Source organism: Lycorma delicatula, chromosome 4 (genome assembly GCF_047948215.1).
Source record: "Lycorma delicatula isolate Av1 chromosome 4, ASM4794821v1, whole genome shotgun sequence".
Taxonomy (NCBI): domain Eukaryota; kingdom Metazoa; phylum Arthropoda; class Insecta; order Hemiptera; family Fulgoridae; genus Lycorma; species Lycorma delicatula.
The window spans coordinates 121,368,398-121,390,265 of NC_134458.1; the positions used below are offsets into that span (position 1 = coordinate 121,368,398).

A 21,868-nucleotide genomic window follows, 5' to 3' on the forward strand; every position below is an offset into this window, starting at 1 on the left:
TTAGCTTTAAAAATGTTTATAAAAACAATAAGAGAAATACTATATTTTTTTATTAATATACGCGTATTAAAGTTTTGACCTACTCCTAATTAAATCATTTTAATGCATAGGAAAGAAGATTAAAAAGCATTTTTTCACGAGTATGACAGTTGATTAAAAACAGAGAATTTTCTTTTTAATTTATAGTATGAAAAATATTAGTAGGAACATATTTTAGAAATTTAGAGTTAAATGTAAATTTACCTTCTCTTTCTATTGTTATACAGTTTCGATGACTCCATTCATTACTTTCGCTACGCTGTTGCAATATAACACAATTTTACAACTTCTGTGAAGAAAAAGCAAAATTGAATAAAACATCACATTCCTCGTCAATTTGTTTTTTTTTCTTTTCAGTAAAAAAAGAAAAACAAAAAATCAAAAATTTTTTTGGAAAGAATATTATAAAAAATGGGATTTTAATTTTTGTTCAGATAACTCATAATTTTATTTAAATACAATTAAGATAAAAACTGTTTTTTTCTTCCTGTAAAGAAATGTCTGAAAATTACAATAGTTTACAAAGAATGAAGATTGGTGAAACAAAGATATTTTTAGTTTTGAAAAAAGTATACATTTTTATTACTTTCAAATTACAGATAAAATCAACCTGCTTGTTTATATAACAACTCCATTTACTCAAAATAACAAATATGTTCAAAGGGCTATTAGTTAAAAAAACGTTTCCTTTCCGGCTATTAATAAAAAAAATGAAAATAGAGCAAAAAAAAAAACAAAAAATATATTATTTTTTTAGAGGTGAGAAAAAATGTATAAGAAATATTCTTGTAAAAACATTTATACATAGCTTAAGCTTAACAAATTTGCTTAAATAAAGTTCTCTAAATCAAACATCCCCTTCAATAAAGGCTAAAATAAGAAAGATAATTTAAAAAAAAAAAATTTTTCATTTTAGGTTCGGAGTCAACAATTTAAAAAAATTGTACTACCAGATGAATTCAGACTAGGTGATTTTATTTCCTGATAACCAGAATCGTCATAGCTGTAATTTTGAACAATACATTTACTGCAGTTTTTGGGGGTTGCAATTGTAATCATAAGGTACGCATATATATATATATACACATATGTTTTTTGTTTAGATGAACTAGTTGGACCCTAAAATGTAAAGATTCACAAAAAAACCCGATATCCCTTTTTTACATGATCATCATATACTTTCCCCTTTAATATAACTATTCTAGCTTACATATGCTGGGAATGTAAAAATTATGAATTAGAGAAAAGATTTCATTGTTTTAAGAACGTATGCGAAAAAGATTCTATTACAACGATTAGGTGAACAATGGACTTCGAAGAGCAACATTTTATTATAATTTGCTTACATAATGACATCGAATCAGCTATAGCAACGTTGACAATACTTGTATTTATGCAAATAGTAGACCTTGTATTCAATGGTAATACAAAGTAACTTGTGTTTTCATCGAAGTAACTTCACAACCATTCGTTGTGGGAAAATCTACATAACAGAAAATTTCTTTTAATATAATAAATGGTCACTTTACCAACAGATTTTTCAGTAAGTTAAATTTACAAACCTAATATTAAAATTTAAAAAACAAAGATAAAAGTTAACTACAGCTATTAAAATCTAGGTACAAGATTCGAGTCGAATTTAAAGAATACCTTAATTGCAGATAGGCATTTAGATCATATGTTACAACTAAAATTAACTGCCAGATACTAACTACGTAACCTATTTTTTAAGATATATTTAAAACAAAACGCCTACATTATTCCATCCGCCAGTTAAGAATTTGTTAAATTAATCTGTTAAAGAAAGTTCACCAGCGAAAGTACCTTGTGCTTTTGACGTAAAACCAGGTAGTTAGTCAATTAACATAAACGATTACCATTATACGAAAATAACTAACAATATCCTAAAATATAAACCTTTTTCCTCAATCACATCACCTACCAGTAGTAAATTTTAGTATATTTTCACGCATCCATTTTTGCAGGTTATAACTTCAAATATTTTAAAGAAAAATTACTGCAGTAATTTCGAAATTACTGCATTAGTTTGTGAAGTGAAAAAAATAATAAACTTTCAGAAGTTTAAAATTAGATTGTAAAAAAAACAATAATCAAATTTTTTGTTGATAATGTTGAAATTAAAGAACCCCAAAAAAATGAAAAACTATTGAAACCGTTAGCTACAAGTCCAACTCAAGAAAATAAGTTATTAGAGACTATTGCCGAACGATAAAGACGTACAGAATGATTCAGAAGGTCATGCGCAATGAAATACGCGACTCCGTCGCCGCTTTCAAGCTTCAGCCGTCGAGTTCATATAACAAATCTCCAATTCGCTTAGACATAGTCGAAAAATGCTTAGATGTTATACATCGTCGAAGACATCCGAAGGAAATTTTAATAACAATAGTATTTATTTACATAAATCATAGACTGATACAATGATTTTGATTTCGTCAAATTACAATACAATAAGTAAATATGTACATAAAGATATAGATGTTAAAATATTCATTGTACAAGATATAATTTTCTACAAAATAAGACTTTATATTTTAATTAAAAAACTTTAAACTTTAATCACAAAACCCGAAAAAAATCTCACTGAAATAGTAATCGATGTAACAAAAGGTTTTCGTAAAAAAACATGATTAGACATACAATCAAGATTGCTGTGAATATGGCGATGCTAAGATTTTGTTCTCTCAATCAAATATTAAAAACCTTAATATCTCTTATTTATTCCAGATGTTATAAATATCTAAATGACGTATTAAATTGCATCAAACATAAACCCAATTAAATGTAATATTGTACAACAATTTCAGCCGCGGGAAAATTCGTTGGTTGTGTTAAATGTATACATTAAGTAATGCCGGTTGTTAATAATCAATTGTTAATAATCACTTCCTTTATTTACTTTAAAAATTTACACTTCATTAATTAAACATTGCAATGAGTTATAATAATTTTTGGTTTTAGTTAGGTTCACATTTATTCACATTTTAAATATATATTAAATATGTCTAGCTAGAACAACAAAATTCTGTGATGTTGCTAATGTATCTTAAAGAGAAATAAATTCATATAATTAATTCTAACAATAATTAAGATCAGCTAGTTCATTAACAAATAAAAAGAAAGAAGAAGATGACAGGAGATGTTTACATTAAGTAAGAGAACAAAGAAAACAAATGAATTTGAACAAATAGTATTTATAAAACTACTTAATATTATAATTCCAGATTTACAGAACAAAATGAAACTTGTTTTATAAAGGTATTTATTCATAAAGGTAGGAAGGAGAAACTGTTAATATTGTATTTTTGAGATCACTTCTACAAAGTTAATAATATCGAACATTAAATGTGTGAATAAATAAATAAAATTTATATGCAGAGTAATATTTAAATATGGAAACAGCTTTGTACTGAATATCTGAGAGCGAACAACATTTCTTGTGGTGTGTATTATAATTGCTGAAATAGACTCGTACATTATGAGACGTTTACAGTCACTTATAGCTTCTTAAATTTATAACTAGGCGCGTGGTTCGTGCTTCCGCGAATTCGGTTAGGTAGTTCAGAGGACAACGATGTAGGACAGTCAAGATGTCCGAAAGAAGCCTACAGTGAAGGCGAAGGCCGAGTCAAAATTCACTGATGTAAATGGCTATCGAGGCATTTACATCAATGGCATCCCAACCGAAGCCTGGCTAATTACTGTGAGGTGTAATCAGATAGAGGGTCAAAAGACGACCTCCGTTAAGTCCATCAGGGCTAGAAATGGAGGGGGTGTGGCGACCGGAATCGTCACACTGCTGCCATATTCCCTACAAGGGGTTGGGATGCGTATCTGAGAGCTATTTGGAGGCAGAAAGAAATAAGGTTCTACATAGTTAAAAAAGTCTGCATTATGGTGGGTTTTTAATTTTTGTCCGCCATATTGAATCGAACTTAATTTTTTTTTAAATAGGAAGGTGGACATACGACACATGATTTCGATTTAAAGTTTTACAAGAAAAACAACGGTGAAACCCATTTTTCTGTTAATGCCTTCGTTATAGAGTTGTAAACATTCGAAGTCGCAATGACGAAAAAATCGTGTTAATAAGATGAGGTAAAAGGCTGCATGAACAATTTTATTGCATTTTACATTTATAATGCATACAATAATGAACTTTAAACAGTGCTATAATATTAATAATAATAAACAATATCTAATATTAACAACACAACAAATTAAACGGCAATAGCAACTGATATTATTTACTTTAAATATTACAATATTTATTTTAAAATTTTAAATAAATGTTTCGTTCGTAAATTACTAATGAAATAAATTTTGAAAGTATACCATTCTACAATAAATATACAAAATGCTTCCCCTCTACAACTTGTCAGTGTGCTAACCTCAAGTAATATCAGTTTATAATTTGTCGTATCATGTCTGGTAGTACACGAGCAGATTCGTCAATTATTATTCTTTTCGATTCGCCAATGTTTGCAGGTTTTGCTTTGTAAATATTATGTCAGGTACCCCCAAAAACGTAAACCAGAGGAAACAGGTCTGGGGACCTGGCAGTCCATTCTATTGCTTCTCTACGACCTAAGCAGCGATTTCGAAATTGTTCACTTAAAATTTGCCGTGCCCTTAATTAAGAATGAGGTGGTGTCCCATCTTGCTGAAACCAAACGTTATTATTTGATTCTTGTCCAACATTTCCCGGATATTTGGTAAAATCCTATCGGTTAAAAAGTTGCAATAAGCAATTCCTGTAAGACTGTCATCTAAAAAAAAAGGCCCTAAAATACAATAACCAACGATTCCCGCCCAAACGTTCACCACATTCTGAGGGTGCTGTGTATAGGCTTTCAACATCCATCTCGGATTATCGCTCCAACATGGAAAATTTTTGCTAGCGCTAAAAAATGTTAACAATACAAGTATGTTAAAGTAAAAAGGTGAAATTTGGAGTTAATAAGCTGCATTGTTTCAACGTAATACAAACTGCACTGTTGTAAATTAATAGCTGATTTACTCAACTAAATTTGTAATACAATTTTTAAGTAAATATTTCCAGATGATTTGTTTCACTTACGATAAGTAACAAACATCAACTGATACTAATACTGGAAGTTAATTTTAATTTAGAAAATAATATCAGTTTATATAGCCGTTTAATGTGTTGTGCTAATTATTAGTTATTCATTATTATTATAAATAATTAATTATTATTAAAAATAATCAATTAATTATTATAGCATATTTAATCATTTAATGTTCGTTATTGTATGAATAATGAATCTAAAATGCAATAGCATTGATCATGCAGTGCGTTTTAAATCGCTTTATTGTTAATACAAGTTAATTTTTCCGTTATTGCAACTATGAATACTTATAAATCGATAACGAAAGCATTAACAGAGATACGGGTTTCACCACTGTTTTTTTGTAAAAATTTAAATTGAAATCATGTGTCATGTCCACCTTCCTATTTAAAAAAATCTGATGAGGACACTACATGACTTTGTACGAATATTAAATTACATATATTTTTTGTATATTTATATATTTTATTACACATTTTATTTTTGTTATTGAATTAATTATTGAATTTTTTTCTTTTTTTTACAATCGGAGGTTAATAATTATTAATAAAACAATATATTTAAATTTAAAAAAAAAAGGAATGAAACTGCATTCAAACTGATGTGCCTTCCCCTTGTAAGATCCAAATATTTTATTAATTAAAATTACATTGGGCTATAACTCTAGAACTACTGAAAATAAAGTAGCACTAATGATATATCGTTGAAAAGCTCTTAATGCGGGCTTATTACTGCAGTTAAAAAAAAGTACACAATCCAAATTCTTTGGATTTTCTGGGCTTTTTTGCACACTTTTGGTTCAGTCGATTGCAAACAGAAGGGAAGGTCCACAAATAGATGTTACAATAGTTTTAAATCAAAAATTTCGACATTTTACGGCTATTCGTTTTTGAGTTATGCAAGATACATACGTACGTACAGACGTCATGCCGAAACTAGTCAAAATGGATTCAGGAATGATCAAAATGGATATTTACGTTGAAATCTGAAAACCGAAACTTTTCGCGATCACAATACTTCCTTTACTTTGTACAAGAAAGTAAAAAAACTTTCGATTGAATATGATGGATCCAAGATGACGGAAAAAATTAAAAACCCAACTTAATGCAGACTTTATTTAATTATTTACAACCCCATTTCTTTCTCCCTTCAGATATACAGGATAAAGCTGTTTCCATACTTAAATGTATGTATTATTAAGAAATATTAATAAAAGAAAAATAATATGAGAAGTATAATTTAATGCGATTACTTTTATTTAGTAAACAAAAAAGAGAATTTTGTCCCCAAATCACCTTTTTCTTTCTTTTTCCTCTTTAGCCTCCGGAAATTACCGTTCAGTTATTACTGCAGAGGATGAATGTGGATATGTATGAATATAAATAAAGTGTAGTCTTGTACAGTCTCAGTTCGACCATTCCTGAGATGTGTGTTTAATTGCACTTCAAATACCAAAGAACACCGGTACCCACAATCTAGTATTCAAATCCGTACAAAAGTATCTGCCTTTACTAGGACTTGAACGCTGGAACTCTCGACTTACAAATCAGCTGATTTGGGAAGACGCGTTCTCTACTAGACCAATCTGGTGGGTACTCCAAAATCACCTACTTCCCGTTAATCGCACAATTGTAAATGTTTCTTCTATACAATAAATAAATGAGGAATATAAAATATCAATCACAAAAACACATAATTCTATATAAAAAATTGAGATTATTCCTTCAATATAACCCCGCCGATTCTTTTACGTAATTTTAATAAAAAGCTGTCTGCTAATAAAAAAAAATTGTGTTTATATTTGTTACTTTTCTAAAATATTTATTTCGTTTTGTAATACTGAAAATTTTGTTTCGTTTAATACTTTGTTAAAATCTGCTACATTTTGAGGTATTGTTTTTAATAAACTTCGAAATTGTTACATTTGTATTTAGTTTCTGTGGACTTATTCATACCATTTTACTCAAAATCAAATTCTCTACAAGGTTGTTGTTGTATGTGTTTATTATCCTTTAACAAAGTTATTTTACGCTAAACATAAAATAGTATGTTTTTCGACCCCAATCTTTAGTTTTTTATCTTACATTCTAAAAAACTACTAATATAAAAATACATTACTCTCTAACGAACCGTTTCCGAACCCTACGTTTACATGAACTTTCTTCTTTATTTTCACCAGGAAAACATCCTGAAATTTTGTTACAATCTTTGTGAATCACTCTGTATAACAAGTAGAAAATCTCCTGGACGTGACAAGAATCTTAAAAATAGATAAAACAATATAAAGTAATGAACAAGGTATTCTCATTAGATTAAATTATAAATAAAAAATACTCTTACAAATTCATACATAAATAAAATAATTAACGTTTATTTAGCAAACCATGAACTTGAATATATGAACAAGTGTACAATTAAAACCTCGTTTCTACTCACAACTTACGATAAATGATAACGTATAAAAATAAATAAAGAATTACTTTATCATTATTTTTATAGTTGGTTATTTATATTCTTTAATCTCTAGCAAAGCTTAGAATAATATAACATTGATAAACAGAACAAATAAAATACCAAATAAATACGAAAGTGATAAACTCGGAAAATATTATATAATGCAGTTACGTATTTACAGATAAAATTAATTAAATACAACAAATAATAAACTTCATAAAGCGAAAATATTTTTAAACTAATATCGAAATTTTTTAACCACATTAACAAATAATAATTTTTAATAATGTTAAAATAATTTTTATTTTAATATTACTAAAATGTATTAATTTATTATATCGTTAATATCCTAAAAAAAAAACTGTATTATTACAGTTTATTTTCTTTATCGATAAATTCGAATATGCATGTCAGTTAGTACAGACATTTAAAAACTCGCGTACCGAACTTCAAAAGTTATTGAAGTTTTAAATAAGCTTTAGACGAAAATATTTTAATAAAATTACATTATGGATAAGTAGTATGGCAAATTCAGAACTTGTATTACACAAATTTTCTTTTAGTAATAATATGTTTCTTTACACTATCTGTACTGATATTTCCTTTGGCTATGACTAGTAAATCATTTAAAGTAAAAGAGACACTAATCAGAATTGCATTCTCTGACAGTAATGATATTACCTGTACGACCAATCCTAATACAAACAGAATGATAGTGTTAACTTTTAAAACTAAATAGTTGTACTTCGACGCGCTTGGCATACCGATATGCACAGAAAGTTCGACTTAACGAGAAACCGCTTCACTCTTCACTTTTCTAAGCTTAAAATAAGGACGTTGGTTAAATTAAAAATGCTTGATTACAGGAATGACTAATAATCTCATATCAAGTCATCTACAACCTTTAAAGGGTTATGGCAGCCAACATACGAATAATATTTCGAGTCACTGACTACATCGTGTTTTGTAAAGGATGGCTAGACGGTTGGCTTTTTCCGGCCACGCCGGTTAAGTCACGATTACCAAAATAAGGATTAAACATCAAAATTCTCGAATTTTAAATAAAAACGTTTTTTATTTTAGGGTCTTCCTTAATCTGGGGGGAAAATTTAGAAAAAAAATTATTTACAAAGAAATGATCCCTAACAAAACAAAAATTAATTTCAAAAATATTGAAAAAATAAAGTATAACTTTTAAGAAAGTAATGAAACAAACTGCTTCTGATAACGGGTCGAAAATATAATACAGGTAACAAAACTGCTTTAATTTTAATACTCCTTAAAATCTTGAAAAAAAATAAATTGAATAATAAAAATTAAGAGTCAGAGACAAAAAACAGAATATATATATTTTTAAAGGTCGGGAATAAATTTTTTAAATAAATCTTTGTAAAAATTTTTATATATAGGTTAAGGTTTTTGTGGATCATAACTGATGGACAAAAGAAACAGTGCTATTGTATTTATAAAAAATTAAAGGAAAGCAAAATCTGAAAAATAATACAATCTCGATGTGGAAGTTGAAAAGAAAAGATTATCTTATTTACTGATTTACCTTTATTACAAAACACTCCGACTGCACTAACCGCTTTTTTCCAGTGGATAACTAGTTGAAGCAAGACAAAATTTTATTTTTGTCACTTTGTTAACTTCCAAATACTGACTAATTCAACACCTCAATGGAGAAAAAAAATCACGTGAATCTTCACTTAATTTACATTGTTGAGTACTTTTATCTTTTCCTTGCTTCGCGAAGCGGACAATAAAAACAAACTAGAAACAAAAACAATAACTCCACTTCCTTAACAAGGTAACAAACACCTGAAATAATTTTCGTCTTTTTTTTATTTTGTTTTTTTATTTTTATATGATTTTCCTTTCAAATTAATTGAAAAGCAAACATCAGCAAAACAAATTAAATCAGTAGAAAGGTTCAGATACCTCTTAACAATACAAAAAATAAACATCCTGCTTTAATGAACTAAAGGGTAAAAACAAATTTAAAAAAAATCAAAAACAATTAAAATGCAGTTAGACGTGTAAACAAATAAATGATACAAAAACAAATATTCATATATAGGTTAAGATTGACAAATTTGCTTAACTAAAGTTTACTCTAAATCTAACCCCCCTTCAATAAAGACTAAAATAATAAAAAAGGAGTGAGTAGGTGAGCTGGTGAGAGAGAGAGAGGTAGGCATAGTAGAGGAATCAGCGAGCGCGTGACAGTCGTTTTTTTTAGTTGACTCCCAATCCCGAAACCTACGTTAAGATATTTCGCTTCAAAAAATAATCAGTGCCCCAATACAGAAATATTTGAGCCAAATTTGAAAAAATTTGGTTTGGTAAATCCTGAGGTATAAGGCCCGAAACAGTATGACACATACATGCGCACATATACATATATACATATACATATATATGTTTTCTTGGTCTAGATGAATTAGTTGAATCCTCAAACGTAAAGATTTGCAAAAAACTCAATACCCCATTTTTTGCCAGCATACTTTTTCTTTTAATATAGCTACATTCGCCGGGAAAGTAAAATGAAAATTACTCAAAGAGACCTATCTAAATTTAGCCAATAACTTCTCAACTAATTTTGTCTCATAATCAGAATTTTTTATACAAAAAATAAAAATCTTCGTACATTATACCCATCCTATCGCGATATGCACAGCACGAACAAAATATATGTAGTTCACTGTAAAAAGAACCTTGACCTGAGAATTGAGTGAAGTAATTACTTATTTACTTATTTTTTTTTAATGTTCTTGTCTGAGCAGCTCTCTTCCTAGTCAAGCTTCTTGCATTAAACGTCATTTAGCGTATGCGAGTTAAAAAATGAAAAAAAAAATTAACAACACCAACTATACAGATGTTGCAAATTTCAAAAAATTACCCGAAAAATTACTTTAGCTTAGTATAGGGAAGAAGAAGTGAATGTAATATTTGTACGATAAAATTCTCATTCCCCTTATTTCAACCCATAGTTACTTTAAACTATACATTATTATACTACATTTAATTTCCTACTCAGATTAACGAAATGAGTATTTAAAATAAACGATTTACATAATTTTGTCGTATAGACACAGTTTTTAAAAGCAATAAAAAACAAATTACATCGTTATGTTGAGAAATTTCACGTCATTTTAACTCAATTTTAAAGCTTAATTGATCCGGTAGTAACTTTTACTATTTAACAAGATGGCGCTGACCTAATTACTAAATTTTCGAATAATTTTCCGATAATTAAGCTATACAGCATACAAAGTGTGTGTAGGCAGAGAATAACTGAATTAAGTAACCTGTTCTAAATTAAAAAAAACTTTCATAACCTAAATATTAAAAACATAAAGAGGTATAATTAAGTTGAAGGATTGTGAGAAACATAGAAAGAGAGAGATAATGAATAATACAGACGTTGTAGACTCATCATAACACAGTTTCCCCTACCACGTTTAACAAAAAATCAATAAACATTACTTAACAGGAAACACAAAACAATAAAACATTATTACAAAGGGACATATGCCATTAATTTTGCATACAATATTGGAAACAACAGATAAGTAGTCGTTATGTACACCTATAGATAAAAATTAATATGAATTTTAAATTGATATATGATAAAAAAGTAATAATAAATACGTCAATAATGGATAGGTAATTTACGTAGATAATTTATAAAACATTAATAATATTACATCAAAGACAACATAACGTTCCGGTAAACAGTTGTTTTTATAATTTTGTATTTATTAATTTATCAAAAACGTCACGCGAATAAAAAAAATGTACAGCTTAGAGACTAGCAAAATAAACAACCGCTAATTTACAATTAATATTTTTAATAAATAGATTCGGAAACATGTTAACATTATAATCTCAAAAAATAAAAAATCCGGCAGAATTGCACAACTTTCCCGCTCCGCCAATCAAGTTATGCAATTAATTTTTAAAATTAAAATCTAAATTTAAAAAAAAATTCCATTTTTTTTTAATTTGGGAGCTCCCCATTAGAGGAAGGGTATTTCATTTTGGGGATTCCTATACTCAAGGGGAAATATTAGGTAAAATTAGTTTTTAAAAAATAATCCCTAATTGATGATAATAAATTTAAAGTTTTTTTCAAATTGTTTTAAAAAGTTCAAAGATACAGCCATAATTACAAATAAACAAAGTTGTAATTTTCTAGGAAAGGGGGTGAAAATTTTTGGTCCATTCTTTTTTTTTTCAAGAAAACTAAAGAGTAAAGGCAATCAAAAAATTAAGATTTTTACATTTTAAATGCAAATATTTTAATTAAAAAAGTATTTCTTGTTACCGCAACCATTGGAGTAGGAATGAAGTGATAGTGATCTGAAGGCCTATTGAGGTACAGAATATAGATGCAAAAAACTCCCTTATTAACCTCATTTTTGAAGTAAGATTAACTAAAAAAAAAATTTATAAATTCATCTTTTGGGGAGAGGTGAATATTAAATAAAAACTTTTAGTAATTGTGTTCTTGGTAAAAAAAACCTCAACTTTGTACGAAAAATGTTTCGCTAAAGAGCCCGAGTAAAGATTTAAAATTTTATTCCAGCCAAATCTCCCACATTCTTTTTTTCAATTTTTGCAAAAATTTAATAAATTCTTCCCCTCCCCCCTCCCCAGAATATAATACCTGTCACAAAGTTTTAAAAAAATCGGTCCTTAGGGTTCAGAGCTATAAGACCAACGTGTACATATGTACAAACGTTCGTCTGATAAAAATAGATTTTATAGACTTGGGAGCACTAAAATAGATTTTTTTCGCAGATTATTTTCACTTTATTTAAACGTATCTTTTTGTCAGTACAAATGTTTTAATGTCTCCTTAAAGCAAAAACTTTAAAAAAATACCAATTTTTTTACCGGATCTGTATATTTTTACATTCTTTGTGAATCACAAAGAATGTAAAAAACATGTTCTACGGGTAAAAAGTAAAAATAAGTTTTTCGTAAAACAACTTTGTTAAATGTTTATTGCCGTTCAAATGCTATAACAAGACTTAATTGTTGGAATCAGATGTTACTATTGCTAACTAATGAAATAAATTATCTCAAAAAAATTTAGATAAAATTAATTTTTAATTAGCTTTAAAGATGTCTTAATGAAATGTTTTATTTAATTTTTGATTTTTCTTTTTTTAATTTTGATTGTTTATTTTTCTAAAATATTTAATTCCTTTGTTTTGTAATAATGAACATTCTCTTTCGTTTAATAGAAAGTTAAAATCTGCCACATTTTGATATGTTTCGTTTTTAATAAATTTCGAGATCGAAGTTTGTTTCTATGGCCTTTATTTATAGCATTTTATTCAGAATTAAATTCTCTACAAGTTTTGTTTAGCATTTTATGTGTTTATTTCCTCCCATTTAACAATGTTATTTTACGCCATACATAAAATAAAGTTTTTCAATCCCCAATTTTTTTTCGTATACCAGTTTTCTCGATAAATACAATTCTTGGTCCTATTTTTTCGATTTTTCAAGTCAGCTTTCATATATAATTATTAATCTATCCCTTAATTCGAGTTCTAAGAATTACACTCTGGTTTAATTTTACCGAAGACGGAAAAATCAGGCGAAATCTTTCGCCAACCGACACTCGCTAACGTAGCGATTCCGAACCTAAATTTTATGATTTTTTTCTTTTTTTCCCAGTAGAACATGCTCTGAAATTTGTTACATTTTAACGAATCTCATGCACATACACACATATACACACACACAGAGAGAGAGAGATAATAGCCGCACTAAATTTTCGAGTAATTTTACCCATCCCCAATAATTACTAAGAATCAAGTTTAATAACTAGATTCAAATTAAAAGTAATAAATGAAATGGGGTTCATTTTATTCTCCATTAACTTTACTATTAATTCACACAATTTAATTGAATTACTCCTACTTCTATCTTCATAAAAAAATAATATTAATAAAAAATACCTTTTTTTACTAATTTCAATATAACTCGAATTGATACCTGTGTAAAACATACAAAAATAGTTCTTTTCTTATAATCCTCATCAAATTTGTGAGTTTTTTAGTCAACAAGCCACTTATTAAATTAATTCTTCAATCAAAAATTGTTATTTTTTAAATAAAAATAAAAAACTTTAGAATATTTTGATAAGCTGAATAAGAAAATAAGTAATAAAGAGTAACGTTTACTTTGAGAGGGGACGAAATGGTATCACAAAAGAAACTTTTTTTCAGACGTAACTTTATAACATAACTTTTGTAAATGTTATTGTGGACTGCTACTCGTTTTAAGCCACACTGGTAGGTTCGGGTAATTCTTCTACCGTTTTGGTATTTTCTACCAAACATTATCGTTTATATTTATGAATGCCTTGTTTCAAACTAGACTATTTTTGTTTAGCTTAACATAACGCTTCGGCCTTACTATATTTCGCTGCCGTAAATTCACGATACACTTAAAAGATTTTCTTTTACAGAAATAAAATATCACTTTGGGTAAGTTTTTAAAATGCTACTTAAAAAAAAATTGTTTAATTTTTGAACTTTCTGCAAATCAGTTTAACGTGTACATAAATTATATCCTCTAACAATTAGTACTCATGAGTGCCTTCTGAATTGTGTTTTATGCTGTAGTTATTTAGTATAATCGCATATTTAATCTACTATTATTTCACGTGTTTATTATTTTTAATTTTAATATGGACTTTAACCGCTTACAAATTTTATTTTATAAATAATTAATTACATAAAACTCTAAAAAAGGGTTTTACCATGATTTCCATTGATCCATCTAGAAAAGAGCTGGAGAAGTCTCTTGGTTTTTTTATACCTGAGGTAGATACCTTCTTTACATTTAGGGATTTCTTTAAATTTGCTTTATATTCCGTCAATAATATAAAACAACTTTTATTTTTATTTTCATATATCACTTCATATATCCACTATATATATAACGGTTGTATTAAAAAAAGTAGTATGAAATCTTAAGTTAATTTTATTGATTCTTTTTTAAACTAATCAGATTTAAAGTAATTTAAAAATACATCCTATCGTCAATCTTTCTCATTGTTCTAAGAAAATCTGGATTTTGAACCAATGACTTTTGAACTTGGTTATCAGCTCTGTTTATCAAGCAACAGTTTTTTCACTCTGGAATGTTTACTTAAAAAAAAAACAAAAAAAAAACTGATATTACGGTAAGGCGAATCAAAAAAGTGAATAGTATTTGAAAATAAATATTAATAAAATAACATCTGAAAATGTGATTAAATTATAAGCGTCAATTGGTACGATGAAAAGTTACTTAAAAGCATGAAAATGACTTCTCATGTATCGACATCATTTATAAAAATGATTTGACAGCGATCGATCGACAACTTGACAGAGTAAATCGACACTGAAATATCGAATTAATAAATTCATTTTTTTATAAATTTTTTTCATTGAAAATTAAAATTGTTACATAAATGAAATAATCTTCAAAGAGGAAAAGTATATGAAATTTCCTTCAATTATTCCATCTTATTAAAATTTCAAGTTATTATCAGAAACAAAATTAATTAACTACATTTGTAAATACTAAATTAAAGAAGGAATAAATCAGCTTAAACATATAATATCTTTTAAATTATTAAGATACAAAATATCAACAAAAATAATTAGATAAATCTAACAGCATTAGTTAAAAAAAAAAACTTCTACTAGTATAAAAATCGGTAGTCTTTTGGAATTTCCTCCATAATTTTTCTATTTTTTTTTTAACGATATATGAATCGTACATATAACAACATAATCTAACCAAATATAACCTATGCGCGCTAACCTCGTCTAATTAACGTTAAATATACAACAATTATGCTATCTTTAATGATGGCTAATAGAGTTTGTTGGATTTTTATTTATGTGAATTTTGTGGCGTCATCGACATAAGGATGAGGAAGATTTGTGAAATTTGATATTTCAACATATTACTGTGTTTCATCCTACAATATAATTATCGGTTAGTAAAATAAGTATTGTATTATGTTTATAAAAGTAATTGTAATTATGATTTATAATATGTGCTATATTTAAAAATATATTATATGTTTTTTTAACTATACTCTCGTTTCTCCAAAATAATTTTATCTAATCATTAAAGTACGTGCATTTTTAATATATTGCACAATAGTACAAATAAATATCGTTAAAAAAAAAAATAGAAAACGTTTGGGGGAAAATTCCGAAAGGATGCCTAAAAATCTAATATACATAACTTCAAGTACAGAAACTACTAAATGGGTACCATAAATTATACAACTTTAAAAAATTTTTTAATCTTAAATTAATAGCCGTTCAGATTTAATAAATAAAACTACATAATGTATGATATTAGGGATTTAAATTTTTGTTTACAAGTACTATTTATGTGTAGCACAATCCCTTTCATTTCTTATACGGTGTATGTAATAACCTGTTTCCTCTGCATGCCGTCGTCAATGTCACGTCACTTTCTACTATTTTTTTCTTTAATTTTTAATCTATAACTGCGCAGTCAAATTAATATTCCAAACGAAAACGACGCGTTGTACATTTTTTGTATCCGCTTCAGGTGTAAAACCAAATGTTACATTTATGAAATGCAACTATGTAATATACGCATACATTTATAAATAAGTCTACGTGCACGCATTCAACATTTTTATGTTTTAAAACAGAAAACATTAAAAAACAACAACGAATTTTATTTTAAGACTTTGTGGGCAAATTTCCCACACCACTAAAAATATCATTTTTAATTGAAACATTACTTGTATCAATGTTACATATATATATGTAACATTGATGTATGTGTGTGTGTCATGTAAGTTTTAATGTTAATATACGTATAAGGAATAAATGAGAAAAAATAGAAAATCATTACGCTCTTAATTTCTTTTGAAATATTTGACAAATTAAGACTTACACCACCTAAAAATCATATTTTATACCACTGTTATCGATTAAATCACAACAGAATTAGTGAGAAATCAACGCAGGTTGAAACTTTTTTTGGAATTATTTGAAAGAGTGGTTTTCTAAAATTCTTTTTCATATTATCGAAGATGTAAAAAATGAATAAGGAAAACATTTTTCCCTTTGACATTTTTTTCAAGATGAAATATCCCAATTTTTTATCTCCCCACCGCCTGTAGACGGATTTTTTCCAAACAGTAATATTCCATATAAAAAAACCATCCTATTAAATTTCAAGTGTTTACGTTAAAGCAGTTCAGAGATGTAAAACATTGAATTTCGTTACGCTTCCATCTACTTTTTAAAAATTGTCAAAATTAAATTTAACCATTACTAAAGCGTATTTTAAACACGTATTATTCGTAGGTAATTAACAATTACAATAGAATTAATAAAAACGAACACTGATTAAAATGCGTAGAGATTTCAAAGAAATGTCTGAGGGGAAGGAGTAGTTTAAAAAACCTATTTTTGCAAATAAAAAGGCATTAAGAATTTAAGAAAAATATTTTACCCTTCGGATATGTTTTTTGACAAATGACAACCCTACTTTTTTATTACGCAAAAAGTCGAGGGTTTTTTCAAAAAGTAAAAAGAAATCAATTCCAACCAGAACATACAAATTATCTTACTAAATCTCAATTTATAGCCATTCCGATCCTGAAATTCAGTCGAAATAGAAGACAACACAAACGTACTTTTTTAAGCGGATGTTTTGAGGAATCTTTGTACTTCCCCCGAGTCAAAAATATATTCACGATGGGTCATTTCTGAAACAATATTTTTCTTCTATTTTTTTTTTTAAATAGTCAGAACATTGGACTATAACATACGAGTTGATTATAATATTTTATATCATTTTTACTTTCTTGTACAAAGTAAAAATGTCGGTTTTCAAATTTCAACGGAAATATCCATTTTGACTAGTCTCAGCGTGACGTCTGTACGTAAACATCTCGCATAACTCAAAAAAGATTAGCCGTAGGATGTTGAAGTTTTGGATTTAGACTGCTGTAACATCTAGCTGGGCATCTCCCATTTTGATTGCAATCGACTGGACTTTTGTACTTTTTTTTAACTGCATTAATAAGCCATCATTGAGAGCTTTTTAAAGATATATCATAAGCGGTACTTATTTTCATCGATTCCATTGTTATAGCCAAATAAAATTTTATTAATGAAATATTTGGATCTTATAAGGGGAAGGCACATCGGTTCGAATCAGACTTCATCTTCTTATTTTTAACAGTTTTCTTCTTTTTTTTATTTAAATATATTGACTTATTAATAATTTTTAACTTCTGATTGTAAAAACCTTTTTACGATAAATAGTAATTCAATAATAACAATAAAAAAAAATATTTTTAATGAAAAGATATCAGAAGTTATTAATGAAATAAAACGTTATGTACCTTTCATTTTAAAAAATGAATATAAGTAATTTAATAGGCGCAGAAGGAAGTCATGTGGTGTCCTCGTCAGATTTTTTTTTTTAATTTATGACTTCCACTTCACCCTTTATAGACATCCAACTTCCATTAAGATTAAGTTAACTAAACAAGAAGGCGTAAGCAAGTTGAGGCAAGTATAACAGGATAGTAGAGAAAAACATAGCCGTACTAAGGAGAGGGGAGTACTACACCTGGTCTATCAGTTAACTGGATTCATAATAAAACAGAATCTGTCGAAAAGCGATAGAAAAAAAACCACTGACATAAAATAATAAGCCTATACGAACTCATAAACCGTATGATAAAAATTCATAATTTTCCAAATACTAGTATCAATTACTAATTTCAGATTTTCTAGCTTTGGGTTAAAGATAAATACGGAATGATCCTAAAAGATTGCAGAAATAAATAAAAAATCAAATCTCCCTATCTAACCGAGATAAAGTATTAATTGGAAATGCAAAATAATCGGCATATAAAGTTTTTTTAAACGTGAACGACCATGACCTTGTGCCGATGCACACAACGCACGTTGAGCGTATGAGCCTTCTACAGAGAATGTTTATTAACACATTCTACAACTGTACGTTTTCCCACAGTAACGTTGATGTAATGTTTCAACAAGATGTGCACCCCCACACTTTAGCCTAGGCGTTCGACGCGCTACCAACGAAAGGTTCCCTAATCGTTGTTTTGGTAGGGTCGGTCCTGTGCTTTGGCCTCCGAGAAGCCCAGATTTGACACCCCAAAACTTTTTTCTATGAGGATACGTCAAAAAATTGTCTACAGTAAAAAAATCAGTGATGTGCAATATTTAAGAAAACTGATCAGCGCTACTATTGTCACAGTTACGCCTTCTGCCCAGGTCCGATTATCGGCTGGATGTTTGCAGAGTGACTAACGGAGCATATTGAAACATTATAAGTTATGTAAAAACACTTTTTGAATTCAAAAAAAGAATACTTATTTGATTATCTCTAATAGTCTCTGAGATACGATTTTTTAAATTGCTGCAACCTTATTCGATGACCTGTACTTCATTGTTATGTACCTCAATTAAAACTTAAGAGACACCTTTCATAGGTCACAAATCACCCCTACGATTTTAAATAAATAAATTTCATCTTCTAATGTTTGGAACACGAAGCCCCATCGTAACAAATTCTAACATAATAATTATAAAATTAAGTATTTTTCGTTAAATTTCGACTTTTAGAAGTCGGTGCCCAATTAAGAGTTGTTAAATTGTTTTTAATTCGATTTAAATTAGCCGCTGTTTTAAAAATAGTAAAAAAGGGTTAAATTTATATTTTTCAGTGGTTTTTATTTAATCATTTTTAATTTTATTAAAAAACGATTAAAAACGAACTACTCATATTTTATATTTTTAATATAAATAATATTAAAATATTAAAAATATAAATTAATAAAATAAATATTATATATATAAATATAATATAAATAATAATATATTTATATATATTTATATAATATAAATATTAATATTAAAAATATAAAATATGAGTAGGCCTAAAACAAAAAGCTAAACAATACTTATCTAAAAAAAAATATCATTCAGAATAAATTAAAAGTGAAAAATTTTCATCTTTATAAAACTTAAAAAAATGAAAGTGGAAAAACAGTATAAAGAAGATTAGTGAGCATGAGTTAAGGTCCACTGGAATGCAGTCATACGAATTTATTTTATTAACAACTAAGTTTCCCAAATAATTCTCTTAAATTTTGGCACGAAAATACTACAAATAACAAAATTTTATCACTTTATCATTACTGCATAATGATTTTATAAAAATATTTTCAAATCTTAATTGTACTGGAAGTATTTTCCATTTTAAAAAATCTTCCACTTACGTTTTCTAGAACAGATGTATAACGAGCCCACCAAAGAAACTTACTCGACAAAATAATGTATAATTATCGAAATCGATCAACTTAAAAAAAGTAATGGGCTTGAACTAAATTTTTAAAATCCATGCAGGAAATTTTGGTGAATCTTCAACTTTTATAATCGGTTAAAAAATTGAAAAACAAATGTGGCTACTTACTTTCGATAAGATAAGTTCACAACAAATTTTTACTTATCTTACAACTTACGAAATGGATTACATGAAACCTGATCACATAAATTCAAACGAATTTTTTTAATCAAAATTATAAGTAATTTTTTAACAGTCAAATAACTAAAAATTATTAACATAAGAATAAATATTTTAACGAAATTGATAAGAAAAACTGTAATACAAAAAACATCAATTAATTCAAATTTAAATCAATAAACTAATTTCATTTTCGTTTAAAAAATGGAAAAGTAAACGTGGGTACTTACTTTCGATAAGATAAGTTCACAGTAATTTTTTACTTATCTTACAACTTACAAAGTTGATTGCATGAAATCTGGTCAAATAAACTAAAACGAATTTTTTGAATCAAAATTATACGTAGGATGTATTACAGTATAAAATAGTAATTTTTCAACGGTCAAACAGCTAAAAATTATTAACATAAGAATAAATATTTTACTGAAATTGATAAGAAAAACTAATACAAAAAACATCAATTAAAAATTTAAATGAATTAACTAATTTAATTTTTAAAAAGCCCTAACACTGAAATTAATGAAATTAAAAGAAAATTTAATCCCAATTGAAATTTATAATACATTTTATGATACATAAAACTTATCAAGCTGTAATATTTGTATTGAAATAATATAAAAATAAGTAATAAATACATACTAGGTTAATGTAAACTAAATGAAGAAAAAGAAATTAACAGAATTTACGAATCTCAATTAATATGCAATTGAAACCAAAAACAAACTAAATTTTCGGTTCTTATTTATAGGTTAAAACAATGATATAGTATAATTCTATATAAAACTTCCTAAAAAGGTATACAATAAAAAAAAAAACAACACATAATTACACTAAACCATATATAACTTATATTATATACTATTAGATTATATTTAACAGTACAGTTAAATGATAATGAATAATAATAAACTTTAAATACAATTCATATTCTAAACATTGATGCGGTTCAAGAATAGCTGTCAGATAGACACAAAACTAGTTTCTAGTAACGGAAACAAAATATTTGAAATAGTTGTTTACGACAACATTTAAACTTTCTTAGTTATTTCTTCAAAATAATTTAGTTATTTCATACTTAGTTTCTAATTTAACTAACAAATTATAATATTTAAACAGACCGACAGATAAGTTTGGATTAAAAACCAACAACGTGAAACAAATGTAACACACACTTAACTGTACATAATTTTAAAACTGGGAGGGAACAATATAACCTTAACCTTAAAATCAACAATACCGTAAATTACACTTACATTCAATCAAAATCTTTGTAGAACATCAAATCCTTTTATTTGTAATCGATGAGATAATTTAATTATGGTGTAATAAAGCCTTGACCTTTATACGAAAGTTCAATTCACGCACTCACAACTTAACCCGTTCACGTTAAAATGATTTAGACTTGCATTAACATAACGTACCAAATCACAAAACAACACTAACCTCACAGACTGGCTTGCCACAACTGATGTGTACTACGTTATCAAGTAAATGCTGAAAATGGATCAGCTGTTTTCGTCAGAATTAAATATTTACTTAAGGATTAATTTTTCCATTTAAATTAAAAGATTAAATTCATATTATATTTTTTTCATTTATAAAATATCTAATCATCGAACAGTCATTCATATCGTGAATTTTATCTGAATTTGATTTACCTTCAAATTATTAAAACAAGAGTACATTCA

At 27.3% G+C, this 21,868-nt stretch overlaps 1 protein-coding gene across 6 annotated transcripts in view; it reads right to left on the reverse strand.

The window, feature by feature from the left end:
• The window catches only part of LOC142323826 (protein-tyrosine sulfotransferase-like), a 1,177,394-nt gene extending 1,155,776 nt beyond the window's left edge, over positions 1 to 21,618 (reverse strand). For all 6 annotated transcript variants that reach the window (XM_075364080.1, XM_075364084.1, XM_075364082.1 and 3 more), the window contains exon 1: positions 21,434 to 21,618. The gene's annotated coding sequence lies outside the window, so the exon portion shown is untranslated. The remainder of the gene's footprint in view (positions 1 to 21,433) is intronic.
• Positions 21,619 to 21,868: the final 250 nt, after the last annotated feature.